The sequence below is a fragment of the Benincasa hispida genome, chromosome 7, assembly GCF_009727055.1.
Source record: "Benincasa hispida cultivar B227 chromosome 7, ASM972705v1, whole genome shotgun sequence".
Taxonomy (NCBI): Eukaryota; Viridiplantae; Streptophyta; class Magnoliopsida; order Cucurbitales; family Cucurbitaceae; genus Benincasa; species Benincasa hispida.
In genome coordinates this window covers 25344137-25351188 of record NC_052355.1, presented here as the reverse complement: position 1 = coordinate 25351188, position 7052 = coordinate 25344137, and the positions used below count along the sequence as shown (strand labels likewise).

The following is a 7052-nucleotide window of genomic DNA, read 5'->3' as shown; positions in this document are numbered from 1 at the left end:
GCCTTTTACACTGCTCTTTATCACTTCAACTCTATTCTAGTTGCGGATTCTTACTCTCGCAATGGTTGGCCTTCTTTCCTTTATATTGTTTTCCGATAGTCTCTCGATCTGTCCGGGAACGATTTCTCTCGGCTTCGCCTCACCTCCTCTGTTCTCTCTCCATCTCTGTGTGTATGTATATGCGTGAATCCTCTCTCCCTGGTAGAATTCAGTATTTATAGATTTCAAGGTGAAGCAGCTTTTCTTACTAATGATTACAATGATGGGCGGCATTAATTTTCCTACTTTGTTGCACCATTTAAAAGTCACCGAAAGTTTAATGTAATTGCAATAGTATGGTTTTTAACAGCTTATCAACTGAATTCGAAATCAACTGTTATCAGCTTTACGTTCCATCATGATTTATTATGCAGTCAGCTTGATGCGAGGTCTTTATGCGATCACTTTTTAAGAAAATTTTCACGATTGCATGATTTGCGATCGCAACTTCAAGCGCGGTGTCACATTGTGCCCTTGGATCGTAATTTCATATGCGCCATCACATTGTATCTGCACAGAATAGGCAAATTAACTATTTTTATATGATGAGGATTAGCGATCGCAATTCCTTCTAGTTTGGCACTTTCAGATATGATATTGCCTATTTTACCATCACTTTCTCTCATTGTTTTACTAATTTGAGCTGTAATGACTTTATTTCTACCAGTTATCAAACCCCCAAATTTAAAACAATGCTTGTCCTCAGGCATAAACTAAAGGTTTTCTTTAGAAATCCAACCGCCTTTACCCTACCTAGACTTCTCTAGGTGCCTTATTCAAATTGCTGAACCAATGCCTTCTTAATTTCTATCCTGATCTCTTCCTAAAATATTTATAATCTTTAGGGACCGCAAGTTTAACCTTCAAAAAAATTCTTTACTCGTTTCCAGGATATCAAATGATTTATTTCAAGATTTATCTAACCACGGTGTTTAAGTGATTTTGACCCTTCCATGATCCAGATATTCGTTTTGTGATCTTGTGCTGATTCGAGTGCCCAGCCTTCATTTTGGTTTGCCCCCACGGGTGTCATGCGGACATCCAACTACGAGCAAGGCGCACTTTCTCAGTCAAAACTCATGTCCATCTCTTTATTTGGTAGCGGAGTTGCGATCACTTGGTTTTTGAGTTGATCACGATTCCCACCTTCATTTTGGCTTGCCCCCACGGGTGTCATGCAGACATCCAACTACGAGCAGGATCCATTCTCAACGTTATATAATTTTTTTCTCTCTCTCTCTCTCTCTTTTTTTTTTGAATTTCTAAAACTAACAAGGTTGAAAATAACATTTTTAGCACCCCCAAATTTAACACACAGCAATGTCCTCATTGCTGAGAGACGAAATAATTCATGCGATGGACTTAGGAAATTTTGTAAAAATAGTTTTGAAGGAAAGCTAGTGGACTGCTAAATTTTAGAAATGTTTCATGAATTGATTGTCCTAAAATTAATCTGACTCTAGTACATACGGTAAGAAAAAGAGCATAAATTTCATCATTGAAGTCATAATGGGCAAGCGGTGAATGCGGTGACCAAATAAAGCAATAAAAAATTCAAGATTGAGTCAAACTAAAGAGAATGCGATAGTAGAATTCATCAATATTAGATTGAAAATGAAAAGTGCAAAAATTGAAATAAGATGAGGTAAGGAACGATACAACTCCCAAATTTAATTTTTCCTCCCGCATCACTTTGATCGCATCCTTTCCTGTGGTGGGCTGATTCTTTGATTGCGATGGGCTGACCGAACCGGTTGCATGTTTTGAGGTTATCACATTACTCCATCACAATCGTTTACTACGATCAGTGTGATAAATATCAAGAGGATAAAAAGTATGAAAGAAAGAGTTGGAAATTATAAAGAGTAGTAACCATGCAAAAATTAAGATAGATTCATGAAAGAAAAACAAAAAGAATGATACTAAAAAAGGATATATTTCATCCTTGATGAATGTGTGCCGCTTATCAATGCAGGGACTAAATATTTCTTTTTCATTCTGGCTTCCCCAAGTCCACGGATGTTTTCTCGCGTTGGAAATCTTCTCCATGATACATCTTCACTCTTTGACCATTTACCTTAAATGTGTTGGTCCATCTTCGTTTGTCAATTCTACCGCTTCGTGCGGGAATACTTCTTTAATTATGAATGGTCCAGACCAACGCGATTTCAATTTTCCTGGGAAGAGTCGCAGCCCAGAATTGAACAGTAATACCTTTTGACCTGCTTGGAGATTTTTTTCACAAAGACGCTTTTCATGCCATCGCTTCGTCCGTTTTTTGTAGATTTTGGCATTCTCATACGCCTGCCGTCTCCATTCGTCTAGCTCTAGTAGTTGAAGTTTTCTCTTTTCCCCTACTGCCTTCAGATCAAAATTAAGTTTCTTAACTGCCCACAGCGCCCTATACTCTAATTCCAACGGCAGATGACAAGCCTTCCCAAACATTAATGCATACGGTGACATGCCCATGGGTGTTTTATAGCCAGTCCTATATGCCCATAATGCATCGTCAAGCTTCATGACCCAATCCTTCCGCGATGGATTCACGTCCTTCTCTAAAATCGACTTGATTTCTCTGTTAGAAACCTCGGCTTGTCCATTTGTCTGGGGATGATATGTGGTGGCGATCTTATGGTGGACATTTTATTTGATCAGCAGTTTGTTAATGATACGATTCATAAAGTGGGTCCCTTCTCACTTATTATGGCATGTGGAGTGCCAAAACGAGTGAAGATGTTTCTTTGTAAGAACTTGGAGACTGTTGCCGCATCGTTTGCAACGCATGAAACTGCTTCAATCCATTTGGAAGCATAGTCGACGGCCAACAGAATGTATTTATGACCATTTGATGATGGAAATGGTCCCATGCAATCTATACCCCAAACATCGAATAGTTCCACTTCCAATATGATGTTCATTGGCCTCGCATTTTTTTTTCTAAAATGTTTCCAGTGTGTTGGCACTTATCGCATTTCATGGAATATTCTCGTGTGTCCTTAAACAGAGTTGGCCAGTAATACCTGCTTTGCAAAAAATTTGCCGGTGTACACTGTCCCCCGAAATGCCCTCCATAGGGTGATTCATGACATTAAAAAAGTATGTGTTGAAAAGCAATCTCTGAAACACAGAGTCTCAATATCTGGTCTGGTCCTCTTTTGTAAAGATTTGGGGCGTCCCAGTAGTAGAATTTGCATTCATGAATGAGCCGCTTCTTTTGATGGGATGTGTAATTTTTCGAAAATTGTTTGTAGATCAAGAAGTTGACAATATTTGCATACTAGGGTAGTTCTTCAATCTTAAGCAACTACTCGTTAGGAAACAATGCGTTCACCTCTGACTGAATGCGATTCACTTCAGGTTTCTCTAACCTCGATAAATTGTTAGCGACCTAGTTCTCTGTTCCCTTGCGGTCAATTATCTCCATATTAAATTCTTTGAGTAAGAGAACCCATCGGATTAGTCTCGCCTTCGCATCTTTTTTGGTCATTAAATATTTTATCGCTGAGTGGCCTGTGTGGACTATAACTTTTGATCCCAACAAGTAAGGTCTGAATTTTTCAATCGCAAAAATTATCGCCAAAAGTACCTTCTCTGTGGTAGTGTAATTCGCCTGAGTGGAGTTCAATGTTCTGCTAGCATATGCGATGGGGTGTAACATTGCCTTTACCTTTTGTGCCAAAACTGCCCCCATCGCATATCCGCTGGCATCGCACATCAGCTCGAATGGCTTTGTCCAAACGGGTGCGATCAGAATTGGCGTTGTAGTCAATACGTCATTTAGCGCATTGAATGTAGTGAGGCAGTGTGCATCAAAGTCAAAAGGTCTATCAGCTTCCAACAACGCATTCAACGGTCGAGCTATTTTAGAAAAGTCCTTCACAAATCTTCTGTAGAACCCCGCGTGTCCTAAGAAACTCCTTAAAGCTTTCACATTTGCTGGAGGTGGAAGTTTTTCCATGGCTTCAATTTTTGCTTTATCCACCTCTAGCCCATCCTTTGAAACCTTGTGTCGAAGCACAATTCCTTCTTTAACCATGAAATGGCACTTTTCCCAGTTCAGCACCAGATTAGTCTCTTTAGATCTTTTCAGTATTCTGTCCAAGTTTTTCAGATAAATTTCGTGTGTTTGTCCATAGACTGAGAAATCGTCCATAAAGATTTCAACTGGGTCTTCAAGGTACTCGGAGAAGATTGTCATCATACACCTTTGAAACGTGTTGGACGCATTGCATAGTCCAAAAGGCATGTGACGAAAGGCGATCATTTCGTATGGACAGGTGAATGTAGTTTTTTCTTGATCCTCTGGTTCGATCATAATCTGGTTATAGCCTACATACCCATCAAGGAAACAGAAATAGTCATTCTCTACTAGTCGGTCGAGCATTTGATCAATGAAAGGTAAGGGAAAATGATCTTTCTTTGTCACCACATTGAGTTTCCTGTAGTCCATACAGATCCGCCAATCTGTGACAGTCCTCATGGGGATCAACTCGTTGTTTGCGTTAGGGACTACTGTCATCCCACCCTTATTGGGAATGCAATGCATGAGGCTAACCCACGTGCTATCGGTGATAGGGTATATAATGCGGCATCTAAACATTTAATGATTTCTTTTTTGACAACCTCTTTCATTGCAGGGTTCAATTTGTGTTGAAGTTCTCTCGAGCCTTTTTGGTTTTCTTCAAGCCAAATTCTATGCATGTAGTATGTCGGGCTAATACCTCTGATGTCTACGAGCGTCCATCCGATTGCTCTAATATATTTCTTTATAATACTGAGCAATGCTATTTCTTTTTCTTCCGATAACGCAGAGGATATGTTTACTGGCAAGGTTTCATTTTGGCCAAGGAAAACATACTTTAAGAGATTTGGTAGAGTTTTCAGCTCCAATGGAAGTGGTTACTCTAATGTGGGTTTTTGTGTTTTTCTTTCTTTATCCAAATTCAACTTTTCTTCATTGTTCACTGTCTTTGTTATTGCATGGCAGGTTTATAAGGATGCTGTCGCATACTCTCTTTCTTCATTTTCTTCTTCGGACCCCCAATCTTTAACGCAAGTGTGTTCATCGTCGGAATCTGATAAGCGTTCATCTTCTGGGAACTTCATTGCCTTGATAATATTAAACCTGAGCTTGTTTTCATTGATGCTCGTTGTGATTTCTCCCTTATGTACATCTATTTGAGCACGATTAGTAGAAAAGAATGGTCGTCCAACATGATGAAGTCTGTAGGTAGAATGAATTTGTCTATTGTGACCAAGACATCCTTCAATTTTCCTTCAGGGTGTACTAGGGACCTATCTGCAAATTGGAGAGTCACCATTATGGGTGTTAACTGACCTACATTCAATTGTTTGAAGATTGAAAGGGGCATTAAGTTTATGCTTGCCCCAAGATCGCATAATGCTTGACCAATGTAGATCCCTCCTATTGAGCAGGGTATTGTAAAGCTGTCTGGGTCGCATCTTTGGTGGGATTATAGTATTTGACTCTTGTGTTAATGCCACCGTGGCGAATTTTCCTATGCTTCTCTTCTTTGAAACAATATCCTTCAAAAACTTGGCATACACCGGCATTTGCTCTATTTCTTCTATAAATGGAATATTGATGTGTAGTTGTTTCAATATTTCCAAGAAGCGATGATACTGACCTTCATTGTTTTGCTTCTTTTTCAGTCTTTAAGGGAATGAAGGTAGCTGTACTTTCACTGTTTCATTTTCCGGAGGTTTAGAGGTGATCTCATCTTCAGGTTCCATAGTCTCATACTTCTTTGACTCAGTTTGCGACAACAGTTTCTTTGATTCAATAGTCTCATACTTCTACCGTCGCCTTTCCACTTCTTAAGGTGACTGCTTGGCAGTTTTCTTTCCCTGTATTCCCTAGATTGCGTGGAAGCTCAGTTGAGCTAGAAATTGTCCCTTACGGTCTGTTCTTTAGCTCTTCTGCAATTTGTCCTATTTGAATTTCTAAATTCTGGATGGATGTAGCTTGGTTCTGAAGGACTGTTTCATTCTTTTCGCTGATTACTTTAACAAGTTCTCAAGGGATAATGATGGTGGCATTTGAGAGCTACTAGCTTGTTGTTGCTGTTGTCCGTTAGTTCTTTGGAAAAATCCTGGTGGTCCTTCTCTCTGCGCCATAGGCTAACTGCCTTGTTGTTGGTTGTTCTTCCAAACGAAATTAAGGTGGTTTCGCCACCCCGGGTTGTACGTGTTTGAAAAAGAGTTGTTTTTGACAAAGTAGATTGACTGAGGATTTCGTGGACACTTCTCAACAGAATGTGATTCTTCACATGTAGCACAGCTGGTGCTTTTTTGCTCGATCGCATTGACTTGCCCATTTCGAGTTTTGGAATTTTTTATTGCGATGCCTTTCAATAAATTTATCGTCGCATTCATTTGATTTTGCAATGATGTGATGGCACCATTACTTGCATTACCTTCTCTGGGTTTTGCTCTTTGATCGCTTTCTTGTCAATCTTCGTGATTTTTTTAGATGCGATCAAGAATGTTCTTTGCCTCATCATATGTTTTGTCTAGAAAACCTCCTGCTGCTGCCGCATTGGTAGCTGCCTGCGATGAGAATTGAGTCCATGATAGAAAATCTCCATTTGGAGGCAATCCGATAATCCATTGTGTGGGTAGTCGTGCACTAGTCTCTTGAATCTCACCCATGCGTCACTGAGCGATTCATCTTCTTCTTGTTCAAAATTGGTGATCAATTTCCTCCTTCTGGCATTCTCTGTAGGAGGGAAATACTTCTTCATAAACTTTTCTACAACTTGCTCCCATGAAGTTATCTCTCCTAGTTCGAGGGAGTATGCCCATTTTGTTGCTTTATCGCATAGTGAAAATGGAAATAGCGTGAGTCGAACCTCTTCTGTGGAAATATTAGGGAACAAAAAAGTGTTACAAAATTCAATGAAGCTTTATAAATGGGTGTGCGGCTCTTCACCACACCGTCCTCCGAACTGTACTACTGATTGTATCAATTGTAACATTACTAGCTTCATCTA

At 39.7% G+C, this 7052-nt stretch overlaps 1 non-coding gene across 1 annotated transcript; it reads left to right on the top strand.

Annotated features, from left to right (window-relative positions):
* Positions 1-6663: 6663 nt before the first annotated feature.
* On the top strand, positions 6664-6770 carry LOC120082300. Its single transcript, XR_005483131.1, has one exon. It is a non-coding gene; the product is annotated as a small nucleolar RNA R71 (small nucleolar RNA).
* Positions 6771-7052: the final 282 nt, after the last annotated feature.